Genomic DNA, 23548 nt, shown 5'->3' with positions numbered 1-23548 from the left:
AAATGAGGCAGTGACGCGGCTGCTGGGGGTGGGCAGCTGACATCACCATATGGCAGCGCACGTAAAGCAAAGGCACCTGAGAGTTTGTCAGTTTTTGCGTGTGCGACCATGGTCGGCGAACATCGAATGATTTGGTCCACCCACCAAAGGCTGCAAATAGATGTTTATGCAAAACATCCATTCACAGCATTGTGGGGGATCGTGGTGTGCGAGATGAGGCAGGCGGCAATGCAGGTGGCGGGCAACGTTACATCCACACGCAACGCTGTGCAATTCTCAGGTTTGCGCATGGACCAGAATAAGTTCCAAGGTCCTGTCAGACTCCGCTAGGGTCGGGTGACTTGCTTGTGACTTTTTGTGTAAAAATGGGTCTTATCCATAAAGCAATGTGACTTGGACGTACCAGGGACTGTGCTGATAACTGTAATACAGTATCTGACACTTGTATATCTGTGTGCGACGGAGTCTCTCTACCCCTATGTGAAGTGCAGTAACCGTGACTGGGAAGTTCCCTTGTGCTTCGTACACAGGGGCCGAATCAGACCTGATCGCATGACTGCAGGTTCACACCGCAGCCGATTCTCGATACGCCGCGCATGTGCATGGTCCGCAATGCACGTGCGTGATTAAACCCTTCTACATTTTTTATTCGCTAGCCATTCGCAAGGTGACAGGAAGTAGGTGCGGGTGGTGACAAAAACGCTAGGCGTGACGCTAAAAAAATGCTGGGAGTGTCAGGAAAACGCAGGCGTGGCCGAGACTGTTAGAGGAGGATGCGTGACGTCCGCTTATTTCATTGCAGCCACCGACTAAGTCTCTCACTACTCCGAGTATGCAGTGACCGTTGCCCCGTGGAAAAATCAATTGGTGGTGCGCATCTTATGAATGAACCTTGACCTATTTGCCAGGGGTGCGAAGTCTTGGCTACGTGTACAAATGCATTCGCACGGCGTACACAGTCATTCACAAGGCGGGATCTCACTGTAGCGGGGCAGCGTCTATCTGGTTAGTGGTCGCTGCACATTGGTGGCTGTGAGATCAGGTCTGACACAGACTCAGTCACACACAATATATAAGTATAGCATATCACATTAATCAGCTCGGCCTCCTTGTGCATCCTGGTGGCATCTGGTGTATTGAGGCTGGATGTGTGAGGATGCATAATAAGTTAGCACATACAATATTAGTAATATTAGATGTAGCACAGGGACATATTTTGGTGTAGAGATCAGTAATAAACCAAAATCGGGAGAGGTATTCGCACTGTGGCTTGCGTACATCTTCAGTTTTGCCATATCCACACGTGCGGGATCTGTACTGAGCATGTGCAGCTTAGTATGACCACTGTCTCTGCGCCCCCCTAAGCCACAACATGTGGGACAAGGGCCGGACAGTTGTGTCCTGCATTTCAAAAAGTGCGGACTGCTATAGTTACTGAGATGGTTAATAATTATGGACATCCTCCGATGTAGCAGCAGATAAAAAGAGGCCATCTATACAGACCTCCCCCCCCCGCGCGCATTACCGTATTATTTTACAGTCACCGCTTGGAACCTCTAGTCCCAAGATTTCGGGATTGAAACGATCATGCGCATTTCACCACTTTTTGCTGGGCAGCACTGAGCAGGAGACGCACTCCACATAGGCGCTGCCTGGAAACCATTCTTCGTGGCTGCACAGCGTGATGTTAGAGGGGAGGAGGCCCTTCACGGGAATCTTGCCAATGACATTTTTTCAATCCCGAATCCCTGAATTGAAAAAAATGGCCCAGGATTGGCCTCCCTAGTAACACTGCATGTAAAGTTGTAATGGCGTTACCTTTTACAGTGCATCCGGAAAGTAGTCACAGCGCTTCACTTTTTTCCACATTTTCTTATGTTACAGCCATGTTGCAAAATTGGAATAAATTCAATTCCCCCCCCTCAAAGTTTTTGGGAGATTTTTGCTAATTTATTCAAAATAAAGAAATCACGTGTACATACAGTATGTATTCATGGCCTTTTCCATGAAGCTCAAAATTTAGCTCAGGCATATTCTGTTCCCACTGATCATCCTTGAGATGTTCCTCAACTCCAGTTCCTTAATTGAAGTCTGTCACACCAGGGGTCTGAGTCTGGCAGACTAGGACAGCTGGTGGGGGTCTGGACTGGTACCGGATTCTGGCAGGTTGGAGGAGACTCTTGTGCATGAATTGCACGACAGTGCACCCAGAGGAATGACCAGACAGAATAAAAGTACAACCGATTTATTAGCAGACAGTTGATAACAGTACAAGCAGTAAATGAAGGCAATGGTATGGCAATGATACAGTCACTGAGATGGAATACATTACAACTTGTACTGATGGAACATCGATGGTGGAACATCGGATGAGGAATGAGGTAGTGGTGTCTGGAGTATCGGACCAGGTGCGGAGCTGTGGAATCTGGAGGACGGATGGAAGACAGCTGGTGGTGGAACCAGAGTATTGGACCAGAGTCGATGGTGGAACATCGATTGGAGCTAGGCAGAAGCCAGCAGGTGAGTATAGCTGCAGGTAGAGAATGCAGGTGAGCCTGGACGGACACCGGGTTTGGAATCCTGGCTGGGCACAGGCGATGGAGAACCTTGCAGATCACAGGCGATGGCGAACATCGATATCCACAGGCGATGGTGAGCCTGGATAGCCACAGGCGATGATGAGCCCGGATAGCCACAGGCGATGGTGAGCCTGGGCAGGTTCAGCGATTTGGACACCTGGAGGAAACACTGCAGCAGAGAGACAACACCAGCAGGAAACACTTGCATAAGAAATGACAATTGAAGCACTAGCACTGGAGTGAGCGCTCCCAGGATACTTATACCCACAGGATAGCCATGTTTGGCTGAGCAGGTATCCTGGGAGATCAAACCAGGCTAGCATTGGCTGAGGCAGACATGTGACCGAGGAAACATGGCGATCCCCATGTCAGGTTAAGGCGGGAAAGAGTGTTTGAACTCGCCATGCTTGTGGCCAGGAGCAATGGCGGCGGACAGAGAGACTGCTGCGCACTGGACGCTGTCACTGGTGATGAGGGAAGCGGTGCACCGCGCAGCCGTGGACTCAGCAGCGCTGAGTGGATCGGGAGATGACAGGGAGAGAGGCGCACAGCTCACAGGAGGCTGGCAGCGCCGGGACTTGTAACGCAAGCTGAGCCTGCGCAAGCACTTAGCCGGTAAGAAACTGCCAAAAGATATAGGCGTGATAAGCTTGTGGCATTATATTCAAAAAGACGGGGCTGTTATTGCTGCAAAAGGTGCGTCAACAAAGTATTGAGCAAAGGCCGTGAATACTTATGTACATGGGATTTCTTAGGTTTTTTTTTATAAATTTATAAAAAATCTTTTAAAAACATTTTGTTGTCATTATGGGGTCTTGTGTGTAGAATTTTGATGGTAAAAAAAAACAAGTTTATCTATTTTGGAATAAGACTAACCTAAAATGTGGAAAAAGTGAAGCGCTGTGAATACTTTCCAGGTGCACTGTATATGAGGTATTCTATATTCCCTTTTTTATGTTTAAATGCAACATGGGCTAGTCCCTACTGCAAGTAGAATTTTCAATAGCTTGTCTAAATGACATCATCCAGTGACCTTGGCACCATGCAATTATCCACTCCATAATTACTTACTATGGCAACTAAGGGAAAATATCTTATCTCTTGTACTACAGTCATATTTATGTGACCTGTTTTCATAAGAAAATGCCCAAATGACTCCGCCCTTCTAAATTAGTGTTCAATATATTGACGTAGTGCACAAATGTTATTAGATTAAAGTACAATTATAGTTATGGTAGTGATACCATTGGCAGAACTATAGCTAGTGCCATTGCTATGCGGCCCAGAGGCTAAGGGGGCCTAGACCCAGGTTTTATAGTTGAATACCTATTTCCTAGATTTGTCTGCCAAACAATTGGGTGTGATCCCAGGCTGAAGTGGGTGGCAAGACATTATCAGGGAAATGAGGGTGCAGTGGATGTTATAATGGTAAGGGGGTGCTGTAATCTGTCATCATTTGACAGGGGTGGATTGGGACTGCAATCCGGCCCGGGAAGAAAATTTTTGCAGCAGCCCGGGGGAAGGGGGGGGGAGGGGTTGGTTGCTGGCGGCGTTGGCAGCCCGGGGTGGGGGCGCTGGGTTTTGCTGGCGGAGTTGGCAGCCTGGGGGGGAGGGGTGCTGTCGGCATTGGCAGCCCAGGGGGGGCTGATGTAGTGCCAGGGGGAGCTGGGCGGCGGCGGCAGTGCTTGTAATGTGAATGCGGGGTGGGGGTCAGCCCACGGAGGCTTGGGCCAGCGCATGCCCAGTATGTATGAAGGTACTGCGCATGCGCTGGCCCCGTACAGGGGACTGGCAGGTGCGGGGAGTGCGGCAGTGGAGGGGGAGGGCCCTCATTGAGGCAGCCCCGCTCCTCCAAAAGGGTAAGAGCTTCCACTGCATTACACCACACTATTTTGCTCCATATTTACATCACACTGTATTGCTCCTCACTCACACACTGTATTGCTCCTTATTCACACTGCACCACACATCATGCCTCACAGTAGTGCACTGTGTACACACAGTAATTCCCCTATCACATACTGTATGCCACACATTATTACAAGCCAATCCATCCCCCTCCCTCCCTGCACAGCACTCACTCGCCCTTCACTATGCAGTTTGGGTAGGCAGTCAGTCAGTTCAAGCTCATTTGTTGTACTCTGCAAAGGCCCATGGGTGGAGGATCTGCTGTGGCTAGGCATGCAGGGACAGTGGCCATTTTTGCTACTGCCCGTTGCTGCCCGCACTGTCTCTGCTCCCCACACTGGAGTTCCAATTGCTGCTCAGTTGTATGAGCTGCATGCTGCCAGGCAATCTAAATGCCCTTAGCATGTTTATTATTTGCCTATGCCTAGAACCGGCTTTGTGGAGACACTAAGGTGTGGCACAATATGAAATAAAGGCACAATATGTGGCACAATTATATATTTATTTGCAGTTTCTTATATAGCGCACACATATTCCGCAGCGCTGTACAGTGCTGTATTTGAACATCTACATCAGTCCCTGCCCCAAGGCAGTTTACAATCTATATTCCCTACCACATGTACACGCACACACAGACATTCTACGGTTAATTTTGATGGGAGCCAATTAGCTTACCAGTATATTTTTGGATTGTGGGAGGACACTGGAGTACCCTGAGAAAACTCACCCAAGTACGGGGAGAATGTACAAACTCCACACAGTTAGGGCCATGGTGGGAATCGAACCGATGACCTCAGTGCTGTGAGGCAGTAATGCTAAACATTACACCATCCGTACTGCCCCAATATGAAATGGAGGCACTATAGTGTGGCACAGTATGAAATGGAGGCACTATAGTTTGCACAATGTGAAATGGTGGCTCTATAGTGTGGCATAATATGAAATGGTGGCTCTATAGTGTGGCATAATATGAAATGGTGGCTCTATAGTGTGGCATAATATGAAATAGAGGCACTTTAATGTGGCACAATATGAAAAGGGGATTTTTGTAAGAACCCCTTTCTCTAATTCCATCCTGGCAACACAGATAACTTTGGGCTGTAGTAGGGTCCGCAGGAGCAAAGGCACCTATGCTGACTTCTTTTGGAAAGCAGGCTCCTCCCTTCTGCATCCCAGAATGCTTCAGTTCAAACTTCTAAAGCCCACTAGGATACACAACTCCAGTACATTGCCTGAACATCTTATATGCACAATCCATATAACCATCAACATGACAGAACATGAACGGTATGACTTACTGAGCGTAGGGGAGGGATCACTGTGTCACCAGGATGGACTCAGAGAAAGGGGTTCGAACAGTAAGTTCTTACAAAAATCCCCTTTTCTCTTTCGTCCATCCTGGCTACACAGCTAACCTTGGAACGTTAATGAGCCGGTCCTTTGGGAGGGTATGCTCAGGCCTACAGTTCTCATCACTGCTTGCCCAAATGAGGTATCCTCCGACGCAAACTCATGAAATCTGTAAAATATGGTAAAGATATGAACAGAGGACCAAGTGGCAGCCCTGCACAATTGCTCCGCTGTAGCCCCATGACGCACACCCCAAGAGGAAGCAACTGACCTGGTGGTATGCGCATTGACCCGCGAAGGAACAGGTCTACCTACCTTGGTGTAAGCATAAGCAATCACTAACCTTAATCATCTGACAGTGGTCTGTTTAGAAGCAGGCCACCCAATCTTATGCACGTTATACAATACCAAAAGCAAATCAGATTTGTGAATACCCTTTACTCTTTCCACGTAAATCCGCAAGGTGCGGACAACGTCCAACTTTTTCAATTTGTCCCTATTTCTAGCCCCTTCAGGAGGGGAAAATCCCGGGAGCAAAATCTCCTGGTTCAAATGAAAAGAAGACACTACCTTAGGTAGAAACGTAGGTACTGTTCGAAGCACAGCCCTGTCTTCATGAAAATTAAAAATGGAGACTTGCAAGACAAAGCTCCCAATTCCGAAACATGGCTAGCCGAAGCAATGGCTAACAAAAAGGTAAATTTCCATGAAACAAATTTAAGATCAGCCAATCTTAATGGTGCAAAAGGAGGATTTTGTAAAACTAACTAAAGATAAATCCCAAGGCGCCACCGGCTGCCTATTATGAGGTTTTAGTCTTGTTACACCTTGTAAAAAGGTCTGAACCTCAGGTAATAGACCCACTCTTTTCTGAAAGAAAATTGATAACGCAGAAAGCTGCACCCCTAAGGATTGTAGGCTCAGCCCCGCCGTAAATCCATCCTGAAGAAACTCCAAGAGTCTAGATAACTTGAACCTAGATGTATGCACCCTCTGACGTTTACACCACCTGATGTAAATCTTCCACACCCAATGGTAGCTAGCAGCTGACACAGGCTTACGAGCCCTCAGCATGATCTGGATAACTTCATCTGAAAACCCTTTCTTTTTCAATAAGGAGGTTTCAAAAGCCAAGCCATCAAATTAGGTGAAGAAACGGTCCTTGTCTTAACAAATCCGGTCAAAGTGGTAGATGCCAAGAGTCCCTCGACCACCTCAGTATGTCTGAGTACTCAGAATACTGTAGCTTGTACCTTCTGAGACCTTATTCTCTTCAGCACCCGTGGAATCATTGGAAATGGTGGAAACACGTAGACCAGTTGAAACTGCCCAAGCAACTGGGTCCCTGGTCCGAGAACAAAACCTGTGAACCTGACAGTTGATCCTGGACACCCTACCTTTGATAAAGCTGCACCTTTACAAGCAGCGAAATGCGTTAGTTTACAGCCTGGACCGGATCAGCTGATTACCATTGGACCTTCACTATTTGGACTTTTCAGCGCCCTGGGCTGCCCACTCCCAATCCTGAGGGATATCAACTTATCCACACTCCACACTTGCGGTCTATTATTGCTGCTACCACGTGGGTACATCTTCATGCAGGAATCAAGGTTGGTTACAACAAATCAAAACCACTGAAGAGTTGGTCCTATAATCCACCAACCCTGAGGACACCTGCCATCATATGCCATCCCTGATATTGGAGCCTCTGACCAACTGTGGCCCCACTGTCACGTCTATTTGAGGACCATTCTGCAATTCAGCGTTCGGGATTGGACTAAAATCACCATCAGTGGTAACTATCAGCCCATTGGGCAACCTGAATTATTTCAGACAATAACTTCAAGTTTCTTTACCATCCATTGTTCCCATTCCATACAGCCTCCGGTCCAGTAATCCATTCAACATTTTATCTGATTGCACCCGTGGTAGCGCCTGTCCATGCACCCCAGGGAGTACCTTGCAATCCAATTGCTCCTGGACACCATATTGGGAATATTTGACATATTTTTCCTTCATACCCTACAAGAAGTCTGTTACATATATCACCAGCGCTGCAATTAACCCTTAGACATACTATTCAAACAGGAAAGATTGTTGCTGTCTCAGGAAACAAGGGAGTCTCTAGTGTGGTGGACGGATCTGGAGACTTTACAGCTGGGACGCTCCCTCCGCTCGTGGGATTGGCTGGTGATTATGACTGATGCCAGTCTCAGGGGCTGGGGGGCAGTGGCCCTTCAACTAAGGTTGCAGGGTCGATGGTCCAAGGAGGAATTCAGGCTGCCGATCAACATATTGGAACTCAGAGCGGTTTGGAATACTCTTCTGCAGGCGGAGGATCTTCTAAAAGGATTTCCTGTACGTGTACAGTCAGACAATGCCACGGCTGTGGCTTACTTGAATCATCTGGTGGGACTCGCAGCAAGATGGCTATGCAGGAAGTCTTGTGGATTCTCAGGTGGGCAGAAATTAACATCTCTGCCCTGTCGGCTGTATTCATTCCGGGGATCCGGACTGTAGAAGCCGATTTCCTCAGCCGGGCCGAGCTGATGGAAGGAGAGTGGGCACTTCATCCAGAAGTGTTTCAGAGTCTAGTGGAGCATTGGGGACTTCCAGAGGTGGATTTTTTTCCAGAGATTGTATTTTGGGTATACTGTTTGGTTGTGACGTATCGCATGCAATCCTGCACCCTGCTGCTGCGAGGGGGGCAAGTCTGAGGTCAAATGGCAGCAGGTCTGACCACCGACTCTAATGCACACCAGACTACGTATTGGATTGGATGTCATACTCATGCAATTTGGGTGATTTCATCCAATTTATTGACCTGATCCATCGGAATCAGGTGAAATCGGGGAAAAATAGCATAGTGTATGGGGCCTCTTTCTCTTTCTCTGTGTATGTGTATTTATAAGCATAGGATTAACAGCGGCACTCCGGACTGGACAGAAGAAAAAAAACCTACATGCAACATTTCAATGCTTCTTCAGCATTTTTGTCAAGCCGTAACGTGACACAAACATTCACCAGATTAAATAGAGCACCTCCCTTGTCTGCCAACCGTTCACCGCTGCTTCTGGGAGAAAAAAAGCCTCCCACAGCTGGTGACATCAGTGAAAAAAGGTACATATAATGCAGTTTTTATAAAAATCACAAACATCAAGAAAAATACAAAACGCACACTATTAAACACAGAGACTGTTGCTAATAAATAGTACAAAAAATAATACGAAGTATGAATGTATAAATAATTATTAATGTTGCATATTAGTACTTCTTAATGCAGAAGATCATTAAAATTGTTACTGTTGTATCAGATCAATATTCCAGACATCAAAAAGCAACTAAATAACAAAAAGGTAAAACATATTAACTGATCACAATACTGCTCTTAGAGGAGACTCGGCGGACCAATGAATTTGTTCAATCCTCTCGGAGCCGGGGCAAATATCCATTTGGATTCTAACGCAAGTAATTTTTTTGACCAATTACCACCTCTAATCCGAGGTGGGTGGGGCATGGTCAATAATCCTACATGGGAGCGTGGATAAATTGTGATGGTATAATGCTGTTTGGCACCGGTTGATCACAGGTGCCAGACACCAATGGTGCTCCAATGGCAGAGTGGTGTTGACATGTGTTCTTTGAAGGAATAATCAGTTTTGCCAACATACATCAAGGCACATGGACAAGTAATTGTGTAGACAACAAATTTAGTAGTGCATGTTAAATGATGTCAGATTGTGAATTTTAGCCCTGTATATGGTTATTATTATTATCATTTTATTTATAAGGTGCCACAAGTGTTTCACAGCGCCATATAAAGGAACAGTACAGGAGACAAAACTTAGCATTACATTGAATAAATAACAAAAATAGAGTACAAATAAAGAGCGCCACAGTTCAATACACATTACAGCTTAAATATAAGTAGTGAGGACTCAATCAACGTGCTACTAGGGTCTTGTGGCCAATGATGGAGATGAGTATGCAGACGAAGATGGTCACTGAGTGTTTGAGTATGGGAGAGCTCTGAGTGAAATGTGAAGAGAAGTGGGCTTTGACAACACGAGGGAAGTGGGCCCTGCTTTGAGGAGCTTACAATCTAGTAGGAATGGGGGACAGACATATTAGAAGAGGTGCAAGCAAGTGGGTGGTGGCTAGATAGCAGGATGTAAGCAGGCAAGGGGTCAGAGAACCAGCCTCGGGACTAGTTTATGCAGTGGAAGGGTACGCTTTGATGAATAGGTGAGTGTCAGTGCTCGATTGAAGATTTGCAAGGTCAGGGAGAGTCTAATAGAGCGAGGGAGTGCGTTCCACTGAAGGGGTGCAGCATGTTTGAGTATGGGAGAGCTCTGAGTGAAATGTGAAGAGAAGTGGGCCTTGACAACACGAGGGAAGTGGGCCCTGCTCTGAGGAGCTTACAATCTAATAGGAATGGGGGACAGACATATTAGAAGAGGTGCAAGCAAGTGGGTGGTGGCTAGATAGCAGGATGTAAGCAGGCAAGGGGTCAGAGAACCAGCCTCCGGACTAGTTTATGCAGTGGAAGGGTACGCTTTGATGAATAGGTGAGTGTCAGTGCCTGATTGAAGATTTGCAAGGTCGGGGAGAGTCTAATAGAGCTAGGGAGTGCGTTCCACTGAAGGGGTGCAGCATGGGTAAAGTCCTATACTCTAGCGTGGGAAGCAGTGATCAGGGTGGAGGAGAGACGATAGTCGTCGGTCGACCGTAGGTTGGAAAAATGTCTAGGGCCCCCCTCTTCCTGGAAAAATGTGTTACCAGTTTGTAAATAACATTAATATAATTAGGGCACTTATGGTGTGTCCACATGGCAGATATGCCGTGCTATGCGAGTCCCGATACAATCAGATGGTATCGGGACTCGTATAGCGCGGCATGCTGCAGAGGGACAATTTAGACTATATAGTGCAGATCTGCACTATTTAGTCTTGCCTGCCCTCACTATATCGCTGCTGATTTGCGCTCACTCAGGAGTGCGCATCTGCAGCGCATCAGGCTCGTTAGCCCTAAAAAGCAGACAATTAATATGCAATATGGCTTCCAATGTTCACTATATCGGGAACATCGGAAGCCATATCTCCCCCATGTGTAAACACCATTAAACCCATTTATGGCTTACCAAGAAAGGTTTTACACTTGTCTGTTTCCTCATACCAGAGATATCAGTCTTCACCAAATGATCTTTCAAAATCCTGCCTTGGCGGTAACGTGTAATTAATGTTGACTCATGTAGAGAACTCAAATCGGACGTGATCAATGGTCAAAGTTTCTTAGTTGCACTACTTGCCTTATTGCTCAAATTATTGAAGCTGGTAAATAAAGTATAGTATGTCTCGTCTTAGGCTTAGATTTATGGGTCTTGACTACCAACAAATCAGCTGGTGAATTTGTTTCTGGCAACATCTATACCCTCTGGTACAAAACTTCTATGATATATCGTATCCTAGCTTATTGCTGGGTCGCTGATGTCAACCGGGGGCAGAGAGGTGGCACATATCAGGCAGGGGCGGGATAGGAGGCAGCACTGACGTGATGCTGCTGCCTCCTGTGACCAACCCGGGTTACCCGTTCAAACGAACCAGCAACCCAGGTCCGACCAGGGAATAACACTGCGTTTAATCCCAGGTCGTATTGCCAGGTTGCTGGACTAGGGATATTTGAAATGGCCCTTTCACACTACACGCCAAACCCGCTATACCCCTAGATAGACGCGGGTTATTTATGCGGTGTGAAAGGGGTATAAGTTTGTTGTGTACACTATTACCTGTACATGTGCATTGATTTATGTTGGCAAAACTGATTGTTCCTTCCAGGAACACATGTGTCAACAACGCTCTGCCATTGGTGTCTGGCACCAGTGAGCAACCGGTGGCCAGACACTTTGCGTTATCCCATCACAATTTATCCACGCTTCCATATAGGATTATTTACCATGTCCTACCTCCGATTAGAGGTGGTGATAGGTCAAAGAAAATTACTTATGTTACAATCCAAACGGATATTTAAACTTGATGCCCTGGCCCCCATAGGGGTGAACAATCCATTGGTCTGCAGTGCTTCCTGTAAGAGCAGTATTGTGATCAGGTAATTTGTGATGCATTTCTGTTATTAACATACAGTAGTTGCTTTTTGATATCTGCAATATTTATCTGATACAACAGTAGCAATTATAATGATCTTCGTTAAAGCAACATTAGCAAGTACTAGTATGCCACGTTAATGAATATGCAAGTCTTCATAATACTTGTATTTTTGTACTGTTTATTAGTAACAGTCAGTGTTTTTAATAGTGTGTATTTTGTATTTTTCTTGATGTTTGTGATTGTTGTAAAAACTGTATTATACAGTATGTACCTTTATCCTCTGATGTCACCCACTGTGGGAGGCTTCGGTTCTCCCGGGAAGCAGTGGTGGGTGGTAGGAGTACACAGGCGGTGCTCGATTTTTTGGCTTGACAAAAATGGTAATAAAGCATTGAAATGTTGCATGTAGGTCTTTTTTGTTCTATTCAGTCCAGAATGTCGCTGTTAATCCTACTCTTGCATCCATGCTTCACCTTCATTGCTTAGCATACGGAGGGCAAACAACAAGTCTAAGTTTATCACTGTTGAGTTCCGTCACATCCATATTGAGTGTGTGTATATATATGGCATGTGGAAAATCTACTCTAGGGCACCAATACATGTTGGTGGTAGTTGATTATGCCACCAGCTTCCCGGACGCTATGCCACTGCATAAAATGAAATCTGGCACCATTGCCAGAGAGCTACTAACCCTGTATACCTGCTTGGGAACACCGGAAGAGGTCTAAACGGACCAAGATAAAATTTTTGTTTTTAAACTCATGAAGGATTTATGCCGGTTGCTAAAAGTAGACAGGATTACCACCTCAGTGTACACACAAACAGATGGCCTAGTAGAAAGGTTTAATCAAACCCTTAAGCAAATGATAAAGAGGGCAGTGTCCCAGGAAAGACGATGTTTGCGGTCAGGTACCACAATCCTCTACAGGGTTTAGTCCCTTTGAGCTCTATAGTAGACAGCCCAGAGGGATTTTGGACCTCTTAAAAGAAGGGTGGGAAGAACAACCGTGCCAGGACCCTAACATCATTCAGTTTGTGGCCCAGTTATAGGGCCATCTAAGGCAAATTGCGCCACGCCTGAATGAACACATGGAAAGGGCCGAACAATGTCAGAAGTAAAGGTATGAAGTTACCTTAGTCAACCGGTCCTTTAACCCGGGAGATAAAGTGTTAGTGCTGGTACCCACCACAGAAAGCAAGATGTATACACAATGGCGGGGCCCTTATGAGATCATAGAGGCGGTGGGGCCGGTCAATTACAGTGTCCGACAGGAGGGTAGAAGGAGAGAGGTACAAATCTACCATGTAAAGCTGTTAAAACCCAGTCAGTCCTCTTTGGTAGCTAAGAAAGGTTCCAGAATTACCGCCAACCCTGAGAAATGTGCCATTGGTATGGTAGAAGCCAAGTATTTGGGCTACATTGTGGGCAGAAGACAGGTTAAACCTCAGCCTAGTAAGGTAGAAGCAGTCCTCACCTGGTTTACCAACAGAATGTAAGTCACAACTTATTATGGGATATTATCGCAGGTTCATTAAAGATTTCACCACTAGAGCGGCTCGACTAACTGAATGTCTTAAAAAACAGTCCCCGGATAAGATAACAAGGTCCTGACTTTAAAAAATAATTTATGTTTCAGATGGATGCCTCTTGAACAGGATTAGGAGCAGTCCTTTCCCAAGAGTTAGATGGTGAGGAGAAGCCCATCCTCTACCCCAGCCATAAGTTATGGCCCAGAGGGTGCAAGTACTTGACTGTAGAGCAGGAGTGCTTAGCCATTAAGTGGGCAGTTGATTTCTTGAGTTATTACTAATTGGGGCAAATGTTTTTGATGGTCACAAACCCTGCACCCATACAATGGATGCCTACAAACAAAGAGGTGAATGCACGTGTGGCAGCCATTGAAGTTTGAGGTGCGGAATCTTCCGGGGAAGCAGCAAATCAATGCTGATGCCCTTTCCAGGAGGTTTGTAGGTCCTGACCTTCCAAGCAATCCTATGGTAAAGGTAGGGGAGGAGGAAGAAGGGGAGGTGGCCGACCTTTGAAAAGTGGTGGAGGGCTGTGTACCTTGGAGGATGTCACAAGTTGAGGTGGGCGAGGTAGAGAGCTCACCTAAAAATTGTGTAGTTTCACCAGGGTGGTTAAAGCTAAGGGGCAAGAGTGTGGTAGAGACTGCATCTCCCCTTATGAAAGTAATGTGGAAGATCCAGAGCAGGTTTTGGAAGCTATACTAGAATTCCAGGTGTATAATCAGCAGCACCTGGGATTTCCTGATATAAGGGTTTCCAGGGCAGAGTCACCTTGCTCTTGATGGTGGATTAGATGCCCAAGTGATAGGCCAGGGTTGTGTGGGCTATGCTGTGACCTGCTGTTTAAAATAAATAACAAAGTCTTCATCTGAGTCCCCGTGTTTGTGATCCTTGTCACATTATTTATATATATATATAAAGAAAGAAGATATAGGACCAATGCGCTTAGGACAGTCCTCCAACACCAGTTGTCCAAAAGTCTCTGGGTGTGCGATGGGGTCCTCAGTGGCTCCATCGTATGCCAATGCATACATGATGGCAATTGAGAACGATATCTTTTTCAGTGATCCACTAATTAGTAACAGCGTAGTTTACTACGCTCGTTATATCGATGATATGATCCTCATTTGGAAGGGTTCTTTGTTAGCTTTGAATAATCTTATTACTAATCACAATGCCAGTAATAGACCCATTAAACTTACATGCACCACCTCAGAAAGTCAAATTGATTTTTTGGATGTACGTATTACCCTGGCCAATGGCAAACTGAGTACATCTTTGTTCGTTAAACCCACCGATCGCAACATGCTGCTTTCCCCGGTGAGCTTTCATCCTCCCTTCAGTAAGGAAGGGGCTCCCATACTCGCAGATGTTGCGGGTACGGAGGATTTGCAGTGATGACAGTGATCTAGAGGTCCAACTTGACAAAATGATTGTGAAATTTTTGGAAAGGGGTTACAATCGGAATGACCTGTTTGTGAGTAAGGACAAAGTTCTGGCCATCCCACGTGCTAAAACCCTTAAACGCAAATCTAAGAAAAAGAATACCAACCGCATATTTTGGCCCAACCAATATAATACAGCAAGTAATGAAGCTCGCTCGGCCGTCAAATCATATTGGCCGATTATTGCCACTGACAGGGATCTTGCGATCCTGCCAAATAAAAAACTGGTAACGAGCTATAATTTAAAGGACATGTTGGTACATAGTGATATCACTAATTTTGATAGACAGTCTCCCAATACATTTTTTGGTTCACCTAAACTCGGTTGTGTTAAAAGTACTGGCTGCGTGACTTGCAGCTACATGTGGGTTGGGGACTCCATCAAACATCCACGTACTGATAAGACCTTCAAAATTAAACATCGTTTAACGTGTTCCACCCAGTATGTTGTATATGTTTTGGTATGTCCGTGCGACAAATATTATGTCGGTAAAACAGACTGCCAATTTAAAGTTCGCATGGCCCAGCATAGACAGGCCATCCGTGCTGCTGTACTGAAAGGTACCAGTGAGCAGCCGGTGGCCCGCCACTATGCAATTATGGGTCATTCCCCGACAGCTATGAAACACAAAATCATTGACCATATTCCACCCCTTCAGCGGGGAGGCAATAGATCCAAATTGCTTCTCCAACGAGAAGCAAGATGGATTTTTACTTTGGGAACGTTGAGCCCTAATGGACTCAACGAATCGCTGGGGCTAAATTGCTTCTTATAAAAATGTATGATGTTTCATCTGTACGCTTACAGTATCTGCTCTTTTTTCATGTAGATTCCTTTTTTGATTATATGTATTTATTATCCTTATGCTTTTTTTGACAGTCAGCTGTATGTATTTTGTATGGGTGACGGGACACTGTGGTGACGTCATCAGTATGTGCGGCCGTGGGCGGAGGGAGTCACGGCGCACAGGATCGTGTGGTGAAGGTGTTTGAGCACATATATGGGTGAGTTATGCTTTGTTATTTCTTATGTCCTGATGAAAATGGGGATACCCCATTGAAACGTTGACAAACCATTGGACTGGTTTCCGTGTGATTTTTTATGCTTGAGTGCCGCCGCATCGTTTTATATATATATATATATATATATATATATATATATATATATATATATATATATATATACAGAGACTCAACACTCTCCATAATGAACTAACTCACCTTAGTATACAATTAATCGTATACTAAGGTGAGTTAGTTCATTATGGAGAGTGTTGAGTCTCTGTATTTGTATTTGTATTTATTAGAGCATGTGGTCACAGGCCACTTTCACCCCAACCTGGGAATGGCGAGTGCTGCTTGCACCCCATTCGCAGGGATGGCGAGTGTTGTGGTACTCTGTATGTGTGTATATATATATATATATATATATATATGGAAAGAAGATATAGGACCAATGCGCTTAGGACAGTCCTCCAACACCAGTTGTCCAAAACCCTATTCAGGGTATCAAGTGGCACCAAACCGCCAATATCAGCGATGCAGCACTTTTTCTGGGAAAGCGGGAAGGGGGGGAGCCCCTGGAATCCACAGAGGCAGCAATATCTAAGAAAAATGTAGAAAAAGGCGCTTCATGGTGCAATATCGTAAAACAAATTTATTAGGAGTATGGTGAAAACTCCACGGTAAAAAGAGTCAAAGACTCGTACCATAAAATACAACTCTGTGGACTGGGTACCACACGATATGATATAAAACCATAAGGCAAGACTGCTCACGCTGAACCAGGACCGGACATCCAGAGTCGTCTTTCAGAAAACTGCAGGGCTGGTTTGCTCTGCCGCGATCGAGGACGTCACAGACAGCCGGAGACCGGAGACAGCGAGGAGATCAGCTAGGGGCACGTCGTAGGCCACGCCCTGACGCGTTTCGTCGTAAGACTTCATCAGAGGGCGTGGCTACTACGCGTGCAAGCCCAGCATATATACCTCCGAACACGTCAATCAACAGCGTGCCGGGACGGGGAACACACCCCTTGAGAGTGTTTTTCCGAGCCTCAATCAGCTCAGCTGACAAACAGTGAATACTGTGATAGGACGACACAAATGTCAGTCAAAGATGACGGAGATAGGGGTAAACCCCTAAATGACGTCAGACTAAGTCACAGCTGACTTAGCCAATATGCGGCCAAACCAGACGTTAGCGCTGGCATACTTAAATAGATAAGAGGCCGTGTGACCTCATCTAAACAAAAGCCGCATTATGAGACCCGCGCAGGGTATCACCCTGTACCCGGGGCATATTTAGAATTAGAAAGGCGCAAAAAATACATATAATATCCGTTGCTGGATAAACGTAAGCAGTCTTTTACAAAAGAGACAGATTTTAACAAACACAATAAAATATAGAGCTAAAAAAGCTCCAGTACCACAAATTAATGTGAATGCAAGTAAAAATACATATACAGTTTCACCAATATAGCTCCTGGCGACATTGGAAATATAACGTAAAAAAAGAGAAGTTAATAATTCTATAAAGTGTATATATACACCTAATACCTTAAAAACAATTATGATAATAACATCCCCACCCAGTCTGATCACATAATGCAAAAAAGAGGAACAGGGAAAAGACAAAGGGTATCAGACAGTATTCCATGACAAGTGAAAAACCCACATTCATGTTACAAAAAATGACAGTTTAGAAGTCTCATCTCAAACCACTTTATATGGTATCGCTTGTTAGCCCGAATTATGCCAGGATCAATCAATTAACTAAAGTAAAGCAGAAAAAGGTTGGTACATTAACATCTATGAAAAACCACATACTAGAATCATAAATACCGATCAATTGATAAAAGGGGTAATTTCGTAGCCCTCATTTAGGCCAGCCGGCGCTAATGTACCAAGCATTAGAATCCATGTGGTTTCCCTTCTCAGCAAATGCTTCTCGTGGTCACCCCCTCTTTTATTCTGTTTCACAAGTTCAATACCCTTAAAAGAAAAACTGGCAGGATCACAGTTGTGAACCTCTTTGTAATGCCTGGGCACACTGTGATTAGTAACACCATGCTTTATGTTGCGGATGTGTTCTAATATACGGACCTTAAGACACCTCTTGGTCTTCCCAACGTATTTCAAACCACAACCGCACATTAACATGTAAATTACTGATGTCGTGTTACAATTAATGAAACTGGTAACTTTTAAATCTGTACCTTCAATGTTATTTCCCCTTTTCATGAAGGGACACACTTTACAACGAGTACAGGGAAAAGATCCGTGAATGCTCAGGAAGCTATTATTCAAAGGTCTCTCAGCCAGGGGCTGTAATTGGCTCTTAGAGACCATTGACTTGATGGTCTTGGCCCGCCTGTATATCATTTTAGGAGCATCCGGGATATGATCTGATAGAATGGGGTCAAGTTTTAAAACCTTCCAATGTTTTCTCATGATCTTATCCAATTCCTTTTCCTGTGTATTATATTGAGTGATAAAAAAGTGTCATTTTCATAAGAAGAGGTAACCATCTGATTATCATTCATCAAGTGGGTAGAAGGCATCACATTAGCACGACTATTATCCAATCATTTACCCCGATCAAGTGCTCTAGATCTATGTAGTGCACCCTGGACTATTTTCTTGGGGTAGCCCCTCTTATTAAAACGGTCGACATAAACTTTAGCCTGTTCATCAAACAGCAGGGGGTCAGAACAGTTCCTCTTTAGACGGAGGAACTGTGAATAAGGGATGTTATCCTTCCACGCCCCGAGGTGGCAGCTCGAATAATCAAGATAGCTGTTAGCGTCGACAGGTTTAAAGAATGTCGATGTTTGGATTTTTGTCTCACTTGGAAACCTACTAACATCAAGTTTTAAATCCAAGAACTCAATTTTAGTTGCATGAAAAACAGAGGTAAACCTCAAATTAAATGAATTAACATTCAAGTTGTCGACAAAAGCAGAAAATGACGACTCGTCACCATCCCAAATGATGACGATATCGTCAATATACCTTTTAAACAATTTCAAGTGAACACAAGGAGCATTAGTCACCATCTCTGTCTCCCATTTCTCCATGTAGATGTTAGCAAGGCTCGGGGCACAAATCGTGCCCATCGCCGTGCCACACACCTGGAGAAACCATTCGTCAAGGAACTCAAAATAATTGAACTTAAGAACAAACTTTAAACACATGCATATGAAATCTCTTCTAACAGCAGAAATTGAAGCGTCATTGGCAAGACGACTATTGACCGCAAGCAAACCCCCATCATGGGGGATACTTGTGTACAGTGCTTGTACATCGATGGAAGCGAAATGGTAACCCGCCTTTCATTCGATGACATCCAAGATCTGCAGCAAATGTGCTGAATCCCTGATGTATGTTTGTATGGTCGGCACATACTTTTTAATGTAGTGATCAACATACTCAGAGATCCTCGAAGTAAGGGACCCAACCCCGGCTATGATGGGACGGCCTGGGGGGGGGGGTACTACCCCCTTATGAATTTTTGGCAAGTGGTAGAAAGTTGCCAAATTCGGGGAGGTATTAAGTAGATACCTATATTCATCGAGAGTAAGGATTTTATTTGACAAACCCTCTTTCAAGATACCCTCTAATTCCACAACAAATTCCTTTGTGGGATCCCCTGGTAATTTCAAATAAGATGCAGTGTCTAACAATAGTTTATAAGCTTCTTTCTCATAGTCAGCTCTATTCACAATCACAACCCCGCCACCCTTGTCAGCCCCTTTTATGACAATAGACGTATCTGACATAAGGGTTTTAAGGGCTGCCGTTTCCTTAAAATTTAAGTTGGATTTGGTAGTAGTTTTTATATTTAATTTGCTGAAATCCTTCCTCACTAGTTCGGTGAAAAGGTCGATGTAAGGGCCCCTGGACTCAAGGGGGTAATAGGTGGACTTGAGTTTCAATTTTGAATTTTGGGGATCATCCTCTCTATCAACTATGCCGTTAGCAGGAGGTTTTTTAAGAAAATGCCGTTTAAGGGTAAGGCGGCGTGCGAATAAAGTAAGGTCTACCTCTAAGTCGACCTTGTTAGGGCCATGGGAAGGTGCAAATAAAAGGCCTTTTTGTAAGACCCCAATTTCATCATCAGTCATAGTTCTATTAGAGAAATTAAACACCCCATGGTTCTTTATACTAGGGTCCCCACGACTATCACAAATATTGGGTGATGTTACAAGATTAATTATTGGACAAACCTTTGTTTTGATTCCCTTGTGGGAGCCTCCTTTTCCCCTACTTCCTCTAGCCTTCTTTTTATTTGGAGCGGGGTCCTGTTGGGGGATGACACTGGTATAGTATGACCCTGGCGCTCGTCTAAAAAAACGCACATTCATATTGGTGGGTCTTAAAACATCAAACCTATTTGTGTCTTCCCGTGGGGAAGACACAAATAGGTTTGATGTTTTAAGACCCACCAATATGAATGTGCGTTTTTTAGACGAGCGCCAGGGTCATACTATACCAGTGTCATCCCCCAACAGGACCCCGCTCCGAATAAAAAGAAGGCTAGAGGAAGTAGGGGAAAAGGAGGCTCCCACAAGGGAATCAAAACAAAGGTTTGTCCAATAATTAATCTTGTAACATCACCCAATATTTGTGATAGTCGTGGGGACCCTAGTATAAAGAACCATGGGGTGTTTAATTTCTCTAATAGAACTATGACTGATGATGAAATTGGGGTCTTACAAAAAGGCCTTTCATTTGCAACTTCCCATGGCCCTAACAAGGTCGACTTAGAGGTAGACCTTACTTTATTCGCACGCCGCCTTACCCTTAAACGGCATTTTCTTAAAAAACCTCCTGCTAACGGCATAGTTGATAGAGAGGATGATCCCCAAAATTCAAAATTGAAACTCAAGTCCACCTATTACCCCCTTGAGTCCAGGGGCCCTTACATCGACCTTTTCACCGAACTAGTGAGGAAGGATTTCAGCAAATTAAATATAAAAACTACTACCAAATCCAACTTAAATTTTAAGAAACGGCAGCCCTTAAAACCCTTATGTCAGATACGTCTATTGTCATAAAAGGGGCTGACAAGGGTGGCGGGGTTGTGATTGTGAATAGAGCTGACTATGAGAAAGAAGCTTATAAACTATTGTTAGACACTGCATCTTATTTGAAATTACCAGGGGATCCCACAAAGGAATTTGTTGTGGAATTAGAGGGTATCTTGAAAGAGGGTTTGTCAAATAAAATCCTTACTCTCGATGAATATAGGTATCTACTTAATACCTCCCCGAATTTGGCAACTTTCTACCACTTGCCAAAAATTCATAAGGGGGTAGTACCCCCCCCCAGGCCGTCCCATCATAGCCGGGGTTGGGTCCCTTACTTCGAGGATCTCTGAGTATGTTGATCACTACATTAAAAAGTATGTGCCGACCATACAAACATACATCAGGGATTCAGCACATTTGCTGCAGATCTTGGATGTCATCGAATGGAAGGCGGGTTACCATTTCGCTTCCATCGATGTACAAGCACTGTACACAAGTATCCCCCATGATGGGGGTTTGCTTGCGGTCAATAGTCGTCTTGCCAATGACGCTTCAATTTCTGCTGTTAGAAGAGATTTCATATGCATGTGTTTAAAGTTTGTTCTTAAGTTCAATTATTTTGAGTTCCTTGACGAATGGTTTCTCCAGGTGTGTGGCACGGCGATGGGCACGATTTGTGCCCCGAGCCTTGCCAACATCTACATGGAGAAATGGGAGACAGAGATGGTGACTAATGCTCCTTGTGTTCACTTGAAATTGTTTAAAAGGTATATTGACGATATCGTCATCATTTGGGATGGTGACGAGTCGTCATTTTCTGCTTTTGTCGACAACTTGAATGTTAATTCATTTAATTTGAGGATTACCTCTGTTTTTCATGCAACTAAAATTGAGTTCTTGGATTTAAAACTTGATGTTAGTAGGTTTCCAAGTGAGACAAAAATCCAAACATCGACATTCTTTAAACCTGTCAACGCTAACAGCTATCTTGATTATTCGAGCTGCCACCTCGGGGCGTGGAAGGATAACATCCCTTATTCACAGTTCCTCCGTCTAAAGAGGAACTGTTCTGACCCCCTGCTGTTTGATGAACAGGCTAAAGTTTATGTCGACCGTTTTAATAAGAGGGGCTACCCCAAGAAAATAGTCCAGGGTGCACTACATAGATCTAGAGCACTTGATCGGGGTAAATGATTGGATAATAGTCGTGCTAATGTGATGCCTTCTACCCACTTGATGAATGATAATCAGATGGTTACCTCTTCTTATGAAAATGACACTTTTTTATCACTCAATATAATACACAGGAAAAGGAATTGGATAAGATCATGAGAAAACATTGGAAGGTTTTCAAACTTAACCCCATTCTATCAGATCATATCCCGGATGCTCCTAAAATGATATACAGGCGGGCCAAGACCATCAAGTCAATGGTCTCTAAGAGCCAATTACAGCCCCTGGCTGAGAGACCTTTGAATAATAGCTTCCTGAGCATTCACGGATCCTTTCCCTGTACTCGTTGTAAAGTGTGTCCATTCATGAAAAGGGGAAATAACATTGAAGGTACAGATTTAAAAGTTACCAGTTTCATTAATTGTAACACAACATCAGTAATTTACATGTTAATGTGCGGTTGTGGTTTGGTTGGGAAGACCAAGAGGTGTCTTAAGGTCCGTATATTAGAACACATCCGCAACATAAAGCATGGTGTTACTAATCACAGTGTGCCCAGGCATTACAAAGAGGTTCACAACTGTGATCCTGCCAGTTTTTCTTTTAAGGGTATTGAACTTGTGAAACAGAATAAAAGAGGGGGTGACCACGAGAAGCATTTGCTGAGAAGGGAAACCACATGGATTCTAATGCTTGGTACATTAGTGCCGGCTGGCCTAAATGAGGGCTACGAAATTACCCCTTTTATCAATTGATCGGTATTTATGATTCTAGTATGTGGTTTTTCATAGATGTTAATGTACCAACCTTTTTCTGCTTTACTTTAGTTAATTGATTGATCCTGGCATAATTCGGGCTAACAAGCGATACCATATAAAGTGGTTTGAGATGAGACTTCTAAACTGTCATTTTTTGTAACATGAATGTGGGTTTTTCACTTGTCATGGAATACTGTCTGATACCCTTTGTCTTTTCCCTGTTCCTCTTTTTTGCATTATGTGATCAGACTGGGTGGGGATGTTATTATCATAATTGTTTTTAAGGTATTAGGTGTATATATACACTTTATAGAATTATTAACTTCTCTTTTTTTACGTTATATTTCCAATGTCGCCAGGAGCTATATTGGTGAAACTGTATATGTATTTTTACTTGCATTCACATTAATTTGTGGTACTGGAGCTTTTTTAGCTCTATATTTTATTGTGTTTGTTAAAATCTGTCTCTTTTGTAATAGACTGCTTACGTTTATCCGGCAACGGATATTATATGTATTTTTTGCGCCTTTCTAATTCTAAATATGCCCCGGGTACAGGGTGACACCCTGCGCGGGTATCATAATGCGGCTTTTGTTTAGATGAGGTCACACGGCCTCTTATCTATTTAAGTATGCCAGCGCTAGCGTCTGGTTTGGCCGCATATTGGCTAAGT

The 23548-nt window shown here is 44.3% G+C and overlaps 1 long non-coding RNA gene across 2 annotated transcripts in view; it reads left to right on the top strand.

Annotated features, from left to right (window-relative positions):
* Positions 1-23548, top strand: part of LOC146075816 (uncharacterized) — a 268209-nt gene that overhangs the window by 193232 nt on the left and 51429 nt on the right. For both annotated transcript variants that reach the window (XR_014473637.1, XR_014473636.1), the window contains exon 3: positions 15794-15918. This is a non-coding gene — a long non-coding RNA (uncharacterized LOC146075816). The remainder of the gene's footprint in view (positions 1-15793; positions 15919-23548) is intronic.

This window comes from Crinia signifera, chromosome 4, assembly GCF_055691185.1.
Source record: "Crinia signifera chromosome 4, ASM5569118v1, whole genome shotgun sequence".
Classification (NCBI taxonomy): Eukaryota; Metazoa; Chordata; class Amphibia; order Anura; family Myobatrachidae; genus Crinia; species Crinia signifera.
This window is presented reverse-complemented; position numbering and strand designations above follow the sequence as displayed.